Source organism: Nycticebus coucang, chromosome 9 (assembly GCF_027406575.1).
Source record: "Nycticebus coucang isolate mNycCou1 chromosome 9, mNycCou1.pri, whole genome shotgun sequence".
Taxonomy (NCBI): Eukaryota; Metazoa; Chordata; class Mammalia; order Primates; family Lorisidae; genus Nycticebus; species Nycticebus coucang.
Window position 1 is genome coordinate 41549971 of NC_069788.1, and position 18946 is coordinate 41568916.

At 39.8% G+C, this 18946-nt stretch overlaps 1 protein-coding gene and 1 pseudogene across 2 annotated transcripts in view; one reads left to right on the plus strand and one right to left on the minus strand.

Moving 5' to 3' along the window:
• ZFAND3 (zinc finger AN1-type containing 3) overlaps positions 1-18946 on the minus strand; it is a 390125-nt gene that overhangs the window by 196437 nt on the left and 174742 nt on the right. The window lies entirely within an intron of this gene.
• Positions 14019-14117, plus strand: LOC128595056 (uncharacterized; annotated as a pseudogene).

Genomic DNA, 18946 nt, shown 5'->3' on the forward strand with positions numbered 1-18946 from the left:
CTCAGAGATCTAAAAATAGATCTGCCATTCAATCCTGTAATTCCTCTGCTGGGCATATACTCAGAAGACCAAAAATCACAACATAACAAAGATATTTGTACCAGAATGTTTATTGCAGCCCAATTCATAATAGCTAAGTCATGGAAAAAGCCCAAGTGCCCATCGATCCACGAATGGATTAATAAATTGTGGTATATGTGTACCATGGAATACTATGCAGCCTTAAAGAAAGATGGAGACTTTACCTCTTTCATGTTTACATGGATGGAGCTGGAACATATTCTTCTTAGTAAAGTATCTCAAGAATGGAAGAAAAAGTATCCAATGTACACAGCCCTACTATGAAACTAATTTGGGACTCTCACATGAAAGCTATAACCCAGCTACAACTTAACAATAGGGGGAAGTGGAAAAGAGTGGGGGTGGGTAGAGGGAGGGGGATCGGTGGGATCACACCTGTGGTGCATATTACAGGGGTATTTGCAAAACTTGGTAAAGGTAGAATGTAAATGTTTTGGCACAGTAACTGAGATAACGCCGGAAAGACTATGTTAACCACTGTGATAAAAATGTGTCAAATGGTTTATGAAGCGAGTGTATGATACCCCATGATCATATCAATGTATGCAGTTATGATTTAATAAAAAATAAATAAACTTCAAAAAAAAAAAAAGAAAAAGAGAAATATAAATTCAAAAGATGAGCTCTGCAAGGCTATCAAAAGCCTTGTCTAAGAAACAACACAGTTCCCAAACCTTATTATGGAAGTTAAAAGAAAAGGCTCAGTAAGAAAGAAGTCAGTCAGCAAGAGTAATAAAATACTTTCCAAAAATGCAAATCATATTGCCCATTTATAAATTTAAAGAGGTTACCCAACATGATTTATCTACCATGGGCAAGATAATCTTAACATTTCAAATGTGTATAGTCAAATGGTTAAGAACAAAAAGAATACTGAACAAATTTTAAAATATAAATACTTAGCCAGGCATGGTGGTGAACACCTGTTATCCTGGCTACTTGGGAGGTGGAGGTAAGAAGACACTGTAAAAGCCCAGGAGTTTGAGGTTGCAGTGAGTTACTGCACTCTAGCCTGTGCAACAGGGAAACCTGTCTTAAAAAAGAAAAACTGTGTTGGCAGCACCTGTGGCTCAAAGGAGTAGGGCACTGGCCCCATATACCAGAGGTGGCAGGTTCAAACTCAGCCCCAGCAAAAACAGCAAAAAAAAAGAAAGAAAGAAAAAGAAAACTGTGCCAGGGATGTGGTGGGTACTGAAATTTTTGCTAAATGAATACTTAACTGAAGACAAAAGTACACCACATCACTTTAAAATATGCTACTGTCCAGCAAGAGGAACATTAAAATTTCTTTCCCTATTTAAAATTGCAACATTGCAATCATCAGACATATATATTATACTGAAGCAAAATATTGGGGAGAAAAATTGGAACCAGTGGCTGTCTGAAGAAGCAATTTCCTTTATGAAAAAATAATCAGTACTTGGGAGGCTAAGGCAAGAGAATCACCTAAGCCCAAGAGCTGGAGGTTGCTATGAGGTGTGATGCCACAGCACTCTCCTGAGGACGACAAAGTCAGACTCTGTCTCTAAAAAAAAAAAAAAAAAAAAAAATCACAGGCTCAGCGCCTGTGGCTCAAGTGGCTAGGGAGCCAGCCAAGTACACCAGAGCTGGCAGGTTCAAATCCAGCCTGGGCCTGCTGAACAACAATGACAACTGCAACCAAAAAATGGCCAGGTGTTTGTGGCAGGCACCTGTAGTCCCAGCTACTTGGGAGGCCGAGGCAGGAGAATCTCTTAAGCCCAGGAGTTGGAGGTTGCTGTGAGCTGTGACGCCATAGCACTCTACCCAGAGCAACAGCTTGAGGCTCTGTCTAAAAATAATAATAATCATCATCATCATCATCATCATCACAAGTCCTCAGGGGACTCCCTCAAAACAAAGAGTCTCCACAGACCTACAGAAGAAAATGCCTCTCCAGTGAGTTTAGAGGCTGAGTTCTGGAAACCAATGGCATCACACAGGAATAGCTTTTAAGAATCAGGGCTATTTCTTTCATTTCCAGGGGTTTCTAGGTCCCCTCTTCCAGTAGGAAATACTTAAGCCTAAAGAATTTACAACAGCTCTTTTTTTTTTTTTTTTTTTGTAGAGACAGAGTCTCACTTTATGGCCCTCGGTAGAGTGCCGTGGCCTCACACAGCTCACAGCAACCTCCAACTCCTGGGCTTAAGCGATTCTCTTGCCTCAGCCTCCCGAGTAGCTGGGACTACAGGCGCCTGCCACAACGCCCGGCTATTTTTTGGTTGCAGTTTGGCCGGGGCCGGGTTTGAACCTGCCACCCTTGGTATATGGGGCCGGCGCCTTACCGACTGAGCCACAGGCGCCGCCCTACAATAGCTCTTTTGAAGGACACTGGTTTACAAGTGGCATAATCTCCTTGGTAGTCACCAACTCCTAGGAAAACAAACTTACCCGAAGGATGCCTGCCATGCCTGAGGTCATTCCTTCTGCATTAAGTAAAATCATAGGCTTTCTTCCATCTCTACAACTAACTGAACCAAGAACCAGCCCTAAAACAAAGCCAGACATGATGGAGGTGGCCAACAGGACAAAGTGAGGAGTGTCAGTTACACCAGCACAATTGAAAATGATGGTCATGGGTGGCGCCTGTGGCTCAGTCGGTAAAGCGCCGGCCCCATATACTGAGGGTGGCGGGTTCAAACCCGGCCCCGGCCAAACTGCAACCAAAAAATAGCCGGGCGTTGTGGCGGGCGCCTATAGTCCCAGCTACTCAGGAGGCTGAGGCAAGAGAATCGCTTAAGCCCAGGAGTTGGAGGTTGCTGTGAGCTGTGTGAGGCCACGGCACTCTACCGAGGGCCATAAAGTGAGACTCTGTCTCTACAAAAAAAAGAAAATGATGGTCATTGGCCACATGTGGCTATTAAGCACTTGAAATTTGACTAATCTAAATTCATAAAAGACACACCAAATTAAAACTTCGTATGAAGAAAAAATATATTATTTACATATTGAAAAAGTGTTTCGTAAACATTAGGTTAAAATTATTAAAAGTTTATTTCACCTTGTTTTGTGTTTACTTATGTGGCTATTAGAAATTTTAAAATTATATGTTGCTCATATTATATTTTTATTGGACAGCACTGAGTTAGTAACTCTGACAAAAACAGAACTCAACAAAAGCAGCAGCAACTTACATATGTATTCATTAGAGACACTTACCAGGTTTTAAGCATGTGCTATTTCAAATGCAGTCTTTCTCTTAGTCTTTTCACTATGGCTCTTAAATAAATACTTTGGGTCAAGAAAGGGAAACTATGGCCTGGAGGAAGTGGTGGAAATACACAACAAAGTACCCCCAATCACAGAACTAATAAGCAACAGAATAGGGATTTGAATTTGAACCTTCTGGTTCCAGAGCTTAGGCTTAGAACCACTAAGCCAGCAGTTCTCAAAGTGTTATCCAGGATCATCAGCATCACATGGAACTTTTTTTTTTGAGACAGTCTCACTTTCTTGCTCCTGGTAGAGTGCCATGGCGTCATGGTTCACAGCAACCTCAAAATCTTGGGCTCAAGCAATCCTGTTGCCTCAGCCTCCCAAGTAGCTGGGACTACAGGCTCCTGACAGTTACAACACCCAGCTATTTTTTTTGTTTGTTTTGTTTTTAGAGACAGGGCCTTGCTCTTGTTCAGGCTGGTCTTGAACTTGTGAGCTCAAGCAATCCACCCCCCATTGGCCTCCTATAGTGCTGGGATTACAAGCATGAGCCACCACGCCCAGCCCTACCTGGATTTTAAAATGAAAATTCTCAGGCTCTTCCCTAGATCTAGAGAATCAACCCAGGAGGTGGGTCTTAGTTAACATATTTAACAAGCCTTCTGGGTGATGCTGATTCAATCCTAAAGTTTGAGCATCACTGCTCTTAGACATGGCTATACCAGGACAGCCAACCAAATCTTCCCAAAGGAAAAAGGCAGTATCCTTTCCAGAAGCTCTTCAAGAGACCTGTTCTATATCCCAGATCTGGTGAGAACTGAGGCTCTGCAGCTACATTTTAACTTCCTGGAATTATCACTTCAACAAGCCCATAATCTAAAACAGCATTTCATCAAATTTAACATCCAGATTACAGATTACAGATTTAAATGCAAATAAAATCACACAGGTACTAGCAAAAATATATAAAATAGTTTTAAATGATGCCCATAGGGTAAAGGCCTAAGTATGAAACAAACTCTGGTACTGTAAAAGATTGATAAACTCAATAATATATTTTTTAAAAATCCTAAATTACACAAAACATCACAAATAAGATTTTTAAAAAATGAAATGAGGCAGGATATCAGCAACAAAAGGGACTCATTTCTTAATTTATACAAATAATTACTGCAATTCAAAAGGTAAAAAGCCCCCAAAAGAAAAAAAAAAGCCTCCTCAAATTAATTAATTCAAACAGATGGCTCACATAAAGGAAATATAAATATCCAAATGCAAATGAAAACAAAAATGATATTTATTTTTCAGTTTTCACACTGGCAAAGATCAGAGGGTTTAAAAACATATCTAAAGGTAAGCTTCTGCTATTCTGGCTCCTACCCTCCCACACACACCTTCTGCAATTCAGTTTATACTAATTCTGCCTAGGAATCAGGTCAAAAATCTTCATATCACACTTAATTTGATCTCTGTCTCTGCTTCTGTCTCCCTTTCCTTCTTCCCCACACCTGATCTATTAGCAAATCCTACTAGCTCCAGCTTCAAAAAAGATTCAGAAGTCTGAGTACTTTTCATCACCCTCAGTGTCATCACTCTGATCCAAGGCATTGTGAAATCTCCCCTGGATTATTATAGTAATCTCCTAACTGCCCTTGCCCTTGTCAGGAGTCATTTCTTAACATGAAAAAAATCACTCTAGCAGCTAAAATGTAAAGATCATAACACCACTTTGCCCAAAACTAATGGATTTTAATCTCATTCAGTAAAGTCTCAAGTCTTTATGTACCATGATCCACGAACCCTTTACATGATGAGAGTCACCTTACTCTCTGGCCTCATCTCCTACTGTTCACCACTTTGCTCTCTCTGCTGGCCTGCATATCTTACCACACACCCTGGCCCTCTATCTGTTCTTAAACATCAAGAACACTTCTGTCTCAGGATCTTTCCACCAGTACATTTTCTGCCTTAGATGCTCATCTGCTAATGGCTTCAATTTAGTTCTCTCACATCCTATAGACTTTTATTTAAAGGACTATCTAAAATTTTGCTCTCTGACCCTGGCGCTTCACATACTGTTTTAAAGGGAGGATATGCCTTGGCTAATTCATAACATTCAATGTGCTAAGTCTGGCTATCTGATTCTCCTTACACAGAAGAAGGAGGGAACCTGGTGTGAGATTTCTTTTGGAAGTGTTTTCTTAATCTACTGAGTTTTGAAACTTTATCAGGTGGTATCTTGCGTGGGATCTTATCTCATTTATCCTGCTCATTATTTGGTATGGGATCACTGACTTTGTAGATGTCAGTCTTTAACACCGAAAAATTTCTTTCATTAGAACTTTGATCCCCTTCCCATTTTTTCCTGCTTTCCCTTTTAGAAATTCTCATTAGATAAAGATTGGGGGGGAGGGGGATAATTTTCTATTTATTTATTTATTTGGAGGCAGAGCCTCAAGCTCTCGCCCTAGGTAGAGTGCTGTGGCATCACAACTCACAGCAACCTCAAACTCTTGGGCTTAAGCGATTCTCTTGCCTCAGCCTCCCAAGTAGCTGGGACTACAGGTGCCCACCACAATGCCCAGCTATTTTTTGGTTTTAGTTGTCATTGTTGTTTGGCGGGCCCGGGCTGGATTCAAACCCGCCAGCTCTGGTGTATGTGGCTGGCGCCTTAGCCGCTAGAGCTATATGCGCCGAGCCTAAATTTAAACTTTTATAGCAAAATAGCACTCTTACCAAAGGGCAAAACTGAAATTTTCAAACTTAGAGGCTATCAAATCTATCACTTAGATCTTTTGGTTAACAATTCCAGAAGATGGTCTCTAACAAAAAAAGTGAACCTCGCCAATAAGTACATGTAAGATATGTAGAAATGTTTCAGGCCAGGTAAAAAGTTGAACTCATGACTATGTCTCAGTAATGGTTACTGCGTAACATAAAAGAGAATGTACACAGAAAATGATCCCTGTACGTACTGCAGGGGTGGCTGAGTTTGGGGGGATTTTTTAACCAATCAAATAGAAGCATGATTAACAAAAGCTTTTTAGGCAACTTTATCCAATTTAATAACATCAAACACTACGTCCAAAACCCAACTTCTCATTTTCCCATCAAAACCGCTTCTTTGGCAGCCTTCTTCAGCTCAGTAAAAGGTAATTCTGTTCTTCCAGTTGCTTGGGCCCAAAATCTTGGAGTAGTCTTTTTTACATTGTATCAATCAATAAATCCTGTCAATTCTACCTTCAAAGTATATCTAAAATCCTAACAATTCTTCCAACTACATAGCCCTGGTTGACACCATCATAACCTTAACTTTAATTACTGCAATGAAGTCCCCTAAGTGATCTTTCTGCATCCCCCATTGACCCCACCCAGCAGCCCAAATAACTCACTTGAAAACAAGACTGGTCACATCACTCCTGTGAAGTTATCAAGCAAATTTTACAATGACTTCCCATCTCACGCAGAGTAAAAGCTAAAGGTTCTTATTAGGCCTACAAGGGCCTAGAGAACCCTGGGTAGAGTGCAATGGTGTCAGCGTAGCTCACTATAACCTCAAACTCCTGGGTTCAGGAGTTTGCCTCAACCTCCTCAGTACCTGGGCCTATACGTGTATGCCAGCAAACCTAGCTAATTTTTCAATTTTTAGTAAAGATGGGGTCTCACTCTTGCTCAGGCTAGTCTCTAGCTCCTGACCTCAAGCGATCCTCCTGCCTCGGCCTCCCAGAGTGTCAAGATTACCTGAGCACCACACCTGACCTAGTCTCTTAGCCTATCACTCTGTACCAGACAACACACTGGCTTCTCTGCTGTTCCTGGAACAAATCTTAGAACACTCTCCAGTGGCAGGGCATTTGCATTTCCTTAGATATGTATCCATATGGCTTCATCTTTTATCTTTTGATATGGACTCAATGTTTATGTCTCCTCAAAATGTGTATGTTAAAAGTTCCAAAGCTGCAGATGCTGGCATGGATGTGGAGTAAAAAGCAATTATATTCTTGTGGGATTGCAAACTAATACAGCCCCTTTGGAAAGAGGTATGTAGAATCCTCAAAGTGCTAGAAGTATACCTTCCATCTGATCCCACAATTCCATTATACTAGGTATCTACACAGAACAAAAGGGCTGATGAGGGAGCCCTTTCCTTGGTTTGCAGACAGATGCCTTCTTGCCCGTATCCTCACATGAGAGAGAGAGAGAGAGAGATCATCTCTCTGTGTCCCTTTTATAAGGACTCTACTCTCATGACCTGATTAAGGTCCTTATAAAACTCACCACTTCCTACTAACACATTGGTGATTAGGGCTTCAACATATGAATTTAAAAAAAAATTTTTATATTAATATGAGAGTACAAATGATTGGGTTTGTGGCAGTGGCAGGGCATTTGCATTTCCTTAGATATGTATCCATATGGCTTCATCTTTTATCTTTTGATATGGACAAAAAACCCCTTTGTGGGTTTTTTTTTTTGGCCGGGGCTGGGTTTGAACCCGCCACCTCCGGCATATGGGACCGGTGCCCTACTCCTTGAGCCACAGGCGCCGCCCAAGAAAAGGTTTTTTACCATAAGGACTTTTGCGCTAGAATGTTTATCTCAGCTCAATTCATAATTGCCAAGATGTGGAATCCACCCAAGTGCCCATCAAGACTTGAATGGATTAATAAACTAAACTGTGGTATATGTATACCATGGAATACCATTTAGCCATAAAAAGATGGTCTCTTGTATTAACCTGGATGGAGTTGCAGAACATTCTCCTTAGTAAAGTATCACAAGAATGGAAAAGCAAGTATCCAATGTGCTCAATATTAATATGAAACCATCTGAAAAGCAACTATACACCCACACAAAAGAAAAACACAAGCTGGGCATGGTGGCTCACACTTGTAATCCTAGAACTCTAGGGGGTCAAAGTGGGCCCACTGCTTGACCACAGGAGTTTAAGACCAGCCTGAGCAAGAGCAAGACCCCATCTCTACTAAAAATAGAAAAACTGAAGCAAGAGGACTGAGCCCATGAGTTTCAGGTTGCTGTGAGCTATGATGATGCCACAGCACTCTACCCAGGACCACTGAGTGAGACTCTGTCTCAAAAAAAGAGGAGGTGGGGGGAAGAAAGAAAGAAAAACACAATTAAATTCAAGTGGGGGGAGAAGAGAGAGGAAGTATGGGGATTGGCAAACTCTCATCTAATGGGCACAACGTAAGGGTACACAGCACACCCAGCCCTGGACTTTGCCTGACAAACACAAACAATGTAACCCAATCATTTGTACTCTCATATTAATATAAAAATTTTTTTTTAAATTCATATGTTGAAGCCCTAATCACCAATGTGATAGTAGGAAGTGGTGAGTTTTATAAGGACCTTAATCAGGTCATGAGAGTAGAGTCCTTATAAAAGGGACACAGAGAGATGATCTCTCTCTCTCTCTCTCTCTCTCTCTCTCTCTCTCTCTCTCATGTGAGGATACGGGCAAGAAGGCATCTGTCTGCAAACCAAGGAAAGGGCTCCCTCATCAGGAACCTAACTGCCTACCACCTTGACTGTGGGTTCCCAGCCTCCATACTGCGATGAAATTTGCTTTTTAATCCATCCCGTCTATGCTATTTTTATTATGGCAGCCTGAACTAAGACACCTATTAACTTCCCTACACAAAATAAGAAACCAAAATATTCCCCTTCCTTCCTTAGCACTCCCTTTCCCTTTAACTTTCTTTTTCCCCAGAGCACTCATCATCATCTGATAGTCACATACTCCATATTTATTTATTTCTCTCTCCTCTCACAACATAAGGTCCTTAAAGGTAGAGACTTTGCCAATTTCTGCTATATTCCCATTTTAGGATACTACCTGCTACATGTTAAATGTTCAGCTAAATATTCATAGAAAGCAAACAAGCACACCACTTAGGGAGCTGCTCACTGCTCTATTTCTGGACACTTTTAAGAGTCCACAACACAGAGCACATAGCTGATAATGCTGGAGGGCAGGAAGGAAGGAGGAGTTTACAATCTAAGACAAGGACACATTATTAAATGCGCAAGAGGAATTAGAAGAACTATGAAGACAAAACAATGTTAAATACTTGTTTTTAAACTCAGAATGAGGGCTATGCATGTGACAAAACTGAACTTGTATCCCATCAATTTAAACACATTTTTAAAAAAAGAATACAGGCTGGCCTCAAAGAAAACATGGAGCTGAGAAAAGCATTTAGGAAATGCAGCATATTTTAATTTTATAAAATAACAACAAAACCCAGTAAGCTTATAGACAGAAACTATTGAAAGAAAATGAACATCTTGAATTACGTGGAAGAAAATGCACACTACCAGGAATGTAGAGCCAAAATTAATAAACATATTTACAGCAGTGACATTTCTGGCAGAGGTGGGAGATGGGGAAGAGTTTGCAACAGATGTAGCAAGATACCACAGCAAAGACAAAATTGGCAGAAATAGAAAGTATAAAGGTCAAACTGGAAATACATATTGAGACCACATATTTACACAGCTTACTGGGAAAACAGCATTAAAGTTCATACCCAGTGATACAGAAAGACTCCTATGTGCTTCAATGACTATCAGAATAAAGTGTTTATCACACTGTTCAGTGGGGTAATAATGCAGCTGTATAAGGCAAGGATAACGTTACTATGGAAACTCTGCTTTCAGTTTTTTCTATTTATTGGCAAAATTAATATTTGCATCTAAAGTAGCATGAAAAACTTTTACCAAAATAACTTACACATAATTTCTTATAACTCCAATAACCTTAAAGAATAATTTTCAAAACACGCTCTATAAGAATGTGCGAGCGATCAGTTCTAGACTTGCCTGAGAAACTCAGAATTTCTTTCCAGAAAATACTAAATCTATTTAGAAGAGATTAAGATGTTCCACTTTTTATGGCATGTCCAATAGTAATAATACTCTTTTTATTTTTATGTGTTTTAGACAAAGTCTCACTCTATTGCCCTGAATAGAGTGCGATGGAGTCATTATAGCTCACACCAACCTCAGTCTCCTGGGCTCCAGAGATTCTCTTGCCTCCATAGGCACCCGTCACAACATCCAGCTAGTTTTTCTATTTTTTGTAAAGATGGGGTCTCACGCTTGCTCAGGTTGGTCTTGAACTCTTGAGCTCAAGCAACCCATATGCCTCAGCCTCCCAGAATGCTAGGATTACAGGCTTTTTTTTTCTTTTAAGACAGAGTCTCACTTGTCACCTTTGGTAGAGTGCCGAGGCATCATAGCTCATAGCAACTTCAAATTCTTGGCCTAAAGTGATCCTCCTGCCTCAGCCTCCCACATAACTAGGACAGGTGCCTACCACAACATCCAGCTACTTTTTAAGAGTCTGGTCTCACTCTCAGGCTGCTCCTGAATGCCTGAGCTCAGGTGACCCTCCCACCTCAGCCTCAGGCATGAGCCACCTAGCCCAGCCTCTGTTGCTCTTTTTTCCTTCACAATTGCTTATATTTTGTTGTGATGATAGCACTGAGAACCTTAAATAATAACATCAACCTAAAGTTATGACTCTTTTACTTTGAAAATTAACATGTTAGAATAAGGAGTTCAAATCAATTTTAAGATTTTTTTCAGGCCGGATTGTTATATTCATGTTATCTTCCAACTATTACTTCCCTATCCCTGATCCCATTTAGGTTCTCAATACATAAATATCTGTTAAATTGTGTTTCATTATAAACAAAATTTTTTTTAAGTTTTATTTCATTTTATTTAGAGAAAACAAATTACCTTTTTAAAGTTGTTCTTTTGGTCCTTACACTGATTTGTTTAAAAAATATATCAGTTTTAAATACATTACTGAAAGTGAGTATACACAAGAAATAGAAATTAGGGATGCCTACTGCTGAAGACATGTCAACCAACTCATCTTCATCTTCTGATTGTAACCAAAATATGATACACAAGTAACATGATTCAAAGAGCAGCCAAAGTACCTGGGAGAAGGCTGAGAATACCTGGAAATCAGTAGCTACTCTGGACTACTTACCAAAACCAAAAACAAAAGTCACTGTTTGGGAGCTAATCTCATGATGGCACTGAATGTGAGAAAAATTTAAAAATATCTAAAGTACCAAAGAATATTCATTAATATTATTTTTATTTTTTTTAATTAAACTTTTTTTTTTTTTTTTAAGAGACACAGTCTCACTTTATTGCCCTCAATAGAGTGTCATGGCATCACAGCTCACAGCAACCTCCAGCTCTTGGGCTTAGGTGATTTCTCTTGCCTCAGCGTCCCTAGTGGGCATTAATAATATTTTGAAATCAAAGTTTTTGGATTAAATATATGATGATTACTCAAAACATCCTAAGCCACAAGGAGTTTTAAGTTTCTTTTCCAGCAGCTCTAAGTATGAGGCTTGACATTTCATGACCTTTATTCTTTCTTAGCACTACTGACAGAAATTTTGTGCTCTATCTTATAATTACTATTTTGGTCCATTAGATACATTTTATAAATCCAAGACACAGTATATAGAAAGCTTAGTGATTTTATTTTTCCTATGTCTTGAAAATGTTGCCATTTCATCATCCATGGAGTTACTTTATTATTACTCATCCATTATATCCAACTATGCTTTCAAAAACACTAGGCTAACAATACGAAAGAAATATGAGGTCAGTCACGCACAGTGGGCACTGTATCTTATGACTATAATTCCAGAGCTTTGGGAGTCTGAGATAGGAGGATCACTTGGGGCCAGGAGTTCCAGACCAGCCTAAGCATAGTGAGACCTCAAATGCACAAGAAAAAAATTTCTGAAGATTAGCCTAGTGTGGGCAAGGTGTGGTAGCTCACATCTGTAATCCTAGCACTCCGGGAAGCCGAGGCAGATAGATTGCTTGAGCTCAGGAGTTGAAGACCAGCCTGAGCAAAAGCAAGACCTTATCTCTACTAAAAATAGAAAAACTAGGCCAAGCATTCTGGTGGGCACCTACATAGTCCCAGCTACTCAGGAGGGTAAGAGAAGAAGGTCACTTTGAGCCCAGGAGTTTGAGGTTACTGAAGCTAAGATGATGCCACGGCACTCTAATCAGGGCAAAAGAGTGAGACTCTGTCTCAAAAAAAAAATAAATAAAAATTAAAAAATAAAGATTAGCCTAGGATGGTGGTACAAACCTATAGTCTCAGTTCCTGGAGAGGCTGAGATGGGAGAACCGCCTGAGGCAAGAAGGCTGAGATGGGAGAACCGCCTGAAGTTACAGTTAGCCACTGCACTCTAACCTGGGCAACACAGGGAGATGGGAAAGGAAACAGGAAAATGACAGAATCACTTACACTGAAGGATAATGCAACAGTGAAATGAGTCATTATTCTTCAGTTTTCTCATTGTATTGCCCAAAGTATAGTCGTGTATGTTCTGAGAAATGCATCATTAGGTGATTTCATCATTGTGTGAACATCACACAGAACATTCTTAAACACAAACCTAGGTATCATACACATAGGCTATATGGTTCAGCTTAATCTTCTTAGGCTACAAACCAGGACAGCATATATAGTACTGAATACTATAGGCAGTCAGACTACAATGGTAAGTATTTATATATCTAAACACAGAAAGGTACTATAAAAAATACACTTTAGAAGATTAAAAACAGTGTACTTGTTTATCATTGGCACTTACCACAAACGGAGTTTGCATGACTTGGAAGCTGCTCTGGGTGAGTCAGTGAGTGATTTCCGAGTGAATGTGAAAGCCAAAGACATTATCATTCACTACTGTGGACTGTATAAACTGTATTTAGGGCTACAATAAATTTATAAAAAGGTATTTTTCTTTCTGCAATAATAAATTAACCTTAGCCTAATGCAAATTTTTACTTTATATACTTTTAAACTTTGTTTACAGTAACATAGGTTAAAACATACTGTACAGCTATACAAAAATATTTTCTTTACATCTCTATTCTATATGCTTTTTTCATTTTTAAATTTTCTTCTTTACTTTTTAAACTTTTTTTGTTAAACTAGGACACAAAACACATATAAGCCTAGGTCTGCATCAATGCTCTTGATGTCTCCCACTTCTACATCCTGTCCTACTGGAAGGCCCTGAGGGGCAGTAACAGACATGGAGCTGTCATCTCCTATGACAACAATACCATCTTCTGGAATACCTCCTAAAGGACCTGTCTGAGGCTGTTTTACAGTTAAATAAGAATATGCTCTAAAATACTGATCAAAAGTACAGTAAATAGGGCGGAGGGAGGGTGACTGGTGGGATTACACCTGCAATGCATCTTACAAGGGTATATGTGAAACTTAGTAAATGTAGAATGCAAATGTCTTAACACAATAACTAAGAAAATGCCAGGAAGGCTATGTTAACCACTGTGATGAAAATGTGTCAAACGGTCTATAAAACCAGTGTATGGTGCCCCATGATCGCATTAATGTACACAGCTATGATTTAATAAACAAAAAACATAAAAAAGTACAGTAAATATTTAACCACTAACATAGTCATTTATTACCATTATCAAGTATTATGAACATACATAACTATACATGCTAGACTTTTATACAACTGGGAGCGTGATAGGTTTGATTACACCAGCATAACCACAGATACATAAGTAATACATTATGCTATTACATTACTAGGAAAAGGAAACTTTTCAGTATGAAAGCCCATGACAGTATCTGCATCATCATTCATCCTCCTGAAGCCTGCTCCACTGCTTATGTCATTTACAGATTTTGAAAACTAAAATTAGTAAAATTTACATATACTAAATTATGAATGATACAGAGAAGATTAGCATAGCCCCTGCACAAGGGTGACACACAAATTTGAGAAACATTCCATATCTTCCAGACCTGTCTTGCAAAAAGTACTGAGACCTGTACTATACATGGATCAGCAAATAGATGAACCCCAGTGCAAAAATCCACCAAAGCTAAAGATCAGAGCCCAAAATGGCTCAACTGGAAAAACAGAGCAATAAAGTTCTATTCAACATGAGAAATAGAAATCCACCCCACTTATCAACTCTTTCACTAAATGTGAATGGCTTCAACTCCCCACTCAAGAGACACAGGCTGGCAGGATAAAAAAGCACAAGCCAAGTATATGTGTTCTCTAGGGAACACATCTAACTCACAAAGACTCATTCAGACTCAAAGTGAAAGAATGGAAAACAATAAATATTACATGGTAAAGGAAAAAAAAAAGCTGGTATAGTAGTTACCTCAAAACAACAAACATAAAGAAAGACAACGATGGGGCGGCACCTGTGGCTCAAAGGAGTAGGGCGTCGGCCCCATATGCCAAAGATTGCAGGTTCAAACCCAGCCCCAGCCAAAAACTGCAAAAAACAAACAAAACAAGATATAATGATCCTAAATATTTACACAGCAAATGTAACTGCACAGAGATTAATAAAGCAATCCTATTTGATCTCAACAAAATAAGCAGCAGTCCTGTAATAGAAGGGGACTTCAACACCCCTCTGAAAGAACAGTAAAGATTCTCCAAACAGAAGACAAACAAAGAAATGACGGACTTAAACACAAATCAAGAACAAATGGATCTAACAAACATGTATAGAATATTCTACCCACCAAACACTTTCTTCTCATCAGCTCATGGAACATTCTCTAAGACTGATCATGTCATAGGCCACAAAACATGCCGTAGGGCGCCGGCCCCATATGCCGAGGGTGGTGGGTTCAAACCCGGCCCCGGCCAAACTGCAACAAAAAAAAAAAAAAAAAAAAAAAAAAAATAGCCGGGCGTTGTGGCGGGCGCCTGTAGTCCCAGCTACTCGGGAGGCTGAGGCAAGAGAATCGCGTAAGCCCGAGAGTTAGAGGTTGCTGTGAGCCGTGTGACGCCACGGCACTCTACCCAAGGGCGGTAGAGTGAGACTCTGTCTCTACAAAAAAAAAAAAAAAAATAGAAATTATACCACGCATCTTCTCAGACCACAGTGAAATAAAATAGGAAATCAACTCCCACAGAAAAACTATTTCTATAAAAAGTTATGGAAACTAAACAACCTTATTGCTGAATGATATTCCTTCAAGGAGGAAAAATCAAGATAGAAATAAAAAACTCCTTGAATTAAATGATATATAGGACATAAGTTATCAAAACCTATGGGACATAGCTAAAGCAGCCCTGAAAGAAAAACTCATAGCCATAAATGCCTACATTGAAAAGAAAGATCACAAATCAACAATCTAATGAACCTTCTCCAGAAACTGGAAAAGGGAGAGCAATCCAATCCCGAACCCACAAGAAGAGAAGAAATAACCAAGAGGAGAGCAGAACTAAATAAAATTCATAACAAAAGAAGTATATATAAGAGTAACAAAATGAAAAGTTAATCTTTTGAAAAAAAGAAATGAGGCAAGATGGCAGCCGAGTAACAGCTTCCTTGCATCTGGGCACCGTGAGTCTGGGGAGATAGGACTCCAGGCATCTCTGGCTGGTAGGATCTGCCTATCACCACCCCTGAGAGGATACAGGGAGTCAGCAAGAGACTTCTGGACCCTAAGAGGAGGACTAAAACAATGGAAAACCGGCAAGTGGTCGTGTGTGTTCAATCCATCTAAACCCGCCCACAACTGTAAGTTCAGTAGCAGCGAGACTGCAAACCAGAAAGGCCTTACCTGTGAACTGTTTTGGTGTCTTTGGACTTGGCACTCAGCTGAACTGCCTTGGGGAGAGCCTGAGCAGGAATGCGGAGAACTTTGGCCTTTGTCTAGGGCCCCAGTCTGAGCCACTGAGCCAGACGGAGCCAATAGTGTTTGGCTCTGGGTCACAGGCAGCCATTGTGAGCGATCTGACCAGGCAAGCTCCGCCCTCAGGGTAGCAGAGCTAGAATTGGGTGGGAGCTGGTAACCCAGGGACCAAGTAGCCTAAGGGCGGGGTCTGAGCCGCCTTGCAGCCCTAACCCTCAGGGGCAGAGGGAGACCAGTTTTGGCACACAGGGTAAGTGGATAGCCACTTCAGCAGTGATTCCAGCGACAAGCACTTCCCTGGGAAAGCTTCTGCTCAACAAGTGAACAAGTTGCAAGAGCCTTTTAAGTGGGCTGAAGAGAGATTTAGGGTGTCTACCTGCTGGGGTTTGAGAAACTAGCAGCCTCCAGTCGTATCAGAACTGTGATTAACATCTCAGACCCCAGAAGACCACATGTTGCCCAGACAATATTAAATAACATATACATACTGCTTTGTTTTTGGTTGTGTTTTTTTTTTTTGGTCTGGTTTGGTTGGTTTTTTTGTTGATTTTGATGTTGTTGATTGTTGTTTTGTTTATTAAGTTCAACCTTTTCATACAGATCCTTTTTCTTTCTCAATTTTTCTAGTTTAATTATAATTTCCCATTGCTGCCTATTTCAATAATTAGAACTTCATTTCTGTTAGTGTTTCTACCGCTATTATTTGGTTTTTCACCCAATTTTATCCCGTAAAGTTTTCTGTTTCCTTCTTTTGGTTTGATTTATAGCATTTTTGTCTTTCCCTCTCTACTTGGTGGAGGTGGGGTACTGTGTCTGATCAGGTTAGCAAAGAGCTGCTGACCTCAAGGGAACCACCCAACTGGGCACCCACAGAAGGTGGTTTTTTTTTAACGTTGTATCAAAGTACCCTACTGGACACCTATATTGCTCTGTCTCCCTCTTTCTGTGCCTCTCTTCTTTATGTCAATATTCCTTTTACCCACCCCCTCTCCTTTCTCTATTTTTCTTTTTTTTTCTTATCACTCGGTCCTCCTTTCTTTCATCCCTTTTTTGCTCTTCAACCTTCTCACCTTTCTGGTCCTGTAACCCTTAGTCCACTGGCACAAGAACTTAAAGAGCAAGAGGAAGTGAAAGGAAAATTAGGGCAAGGAAACAGATAAAAGAAATCACTCATGAGGAAGAATCAGCAGAAACCTCCAGGTAACATGAAGAACCAGTCCAGAACAGCCCCGCCAAGGGACCATGAGGTAGCTACTGCAGAGAATTCCACCTATAAAGAAATGTTAGGAATGACAGAAAGGGAATTTAGAATACACATGTTGAAAACAATGAAAGAAATGATGGAAACAATGAAGGAAACTGCTAATATAAGTGGAAAATAACCAAAAGGAAATCCAAAAACAGAATCAAATAAGAGATGAACGATATGAAGAATATAAAAAGGATATAGCAGAGCTGAAGGAACTGAAACAGTCAATCAGGGAACTTAAAGATGCAATGGAAAGTATCAGCAACAGGTTAGACCAGGCAGAAGAAAGAATTTCAGAGGTAGAAGACAAAGTTTTTGAGATAACTCAGATAGTAAAAGAGGCAGAAAAGAAGAGAGAGAAAGCAGAACGTTCACTGCCAGAATTATGGGACTTTATGAAGCGTTCCAACATACGAGTTATAGGAATCCCAGAAGGGGAAGAAGAATGCCCCAGAGGAATGGAAGCCATACTGGAGAATATTATAGAAGAAAATTTCCCAAATATCACCAAAGATTCTGACACACTGCTTTCAGAGGGCTATCGGACCCCAGGTCGCCTCACCTCTAACCGAGCTTCTCCAAGACACATTGTGATGAACCTGTCCAAAGTCAAGACAAAAGAAAAGATTCTGCAAGCTGCCAGGAGTAAGCGCCAGTTGACCTACAGGGGCAAATCCATCAGAGTGACCGCAGACTTCTCTAATGAAACTTTCCAAGCAAGAAGACAATGGTCATCTACCTTTAATCTACTTAAACAGAACAATTTCCAGCCCAGAATTCTGTACCCTGCTAAGCTAAGCTTCAAAATTGATGGAGAAATCAAATCATTTACGGATATACAAACATTGAGGAAATTCGCCACAACAAGACCAGCTCTACAGGAAATACTTCAACCTGTTCTGCACACTGACCACCACAATGGATCAGCAGCAAAGTAAGAACTCAGAAATTAAAGGACAGAACCTAACCTCCACACTGATGCAAAAGATAAAACTAAGGAATGGACTCTCACCAAATAAGATGAATAGAATACTACCACACTTATCAATTATCTCAATAAATGTTAATGGCTTGAATTCCCCACTGAAGAGACATAGATTGGTTGACTGGATTAAAAAACACAACCATCCATTTGCTGTCTGCAAGAAACACACCTGGCTTCAAAAGGCAAATTAAAGCTCCGAGTCAAGGGTTGGAAGACAATTTTTCAGGCAAATGGAATTCAGAAGAAAAGAGGAGTTGCAATCTTATTTTCAGATACATGTGGATTTAAAGCAACTAAAGTCAAAAAAGACAAAGATGGTCACTTTGTATTGGTCAAAAGAAAAATACAACAAGAAGACATTTCAATTCTAAATATTTATGCACCCAATTTAAATGCTCCCAGATTCTTGAAACACATCTTACTCAGTCTGAGCAATATGATATCTGATAATACCATAATAACAGGGGACCTTAACACTCCTTTTACAGAGCTGGACAGATCCTCTAAACAGAAATTAAACAAGGATATAAGAGATTTAAATGAGACCCTAGAACAACTGTGCTTGATAGACGCATATAGAACACTCCATCCCAAAGATAAAGAATATACATTCTTCTCATCACCCCATGGAACATTCTCCAAAATTGGTCATATCCTGGGACACAAAACAAATATCAACAGAATCAAAAGACTTGAAATTTTACCTTGTATCTTCTCAGACCAT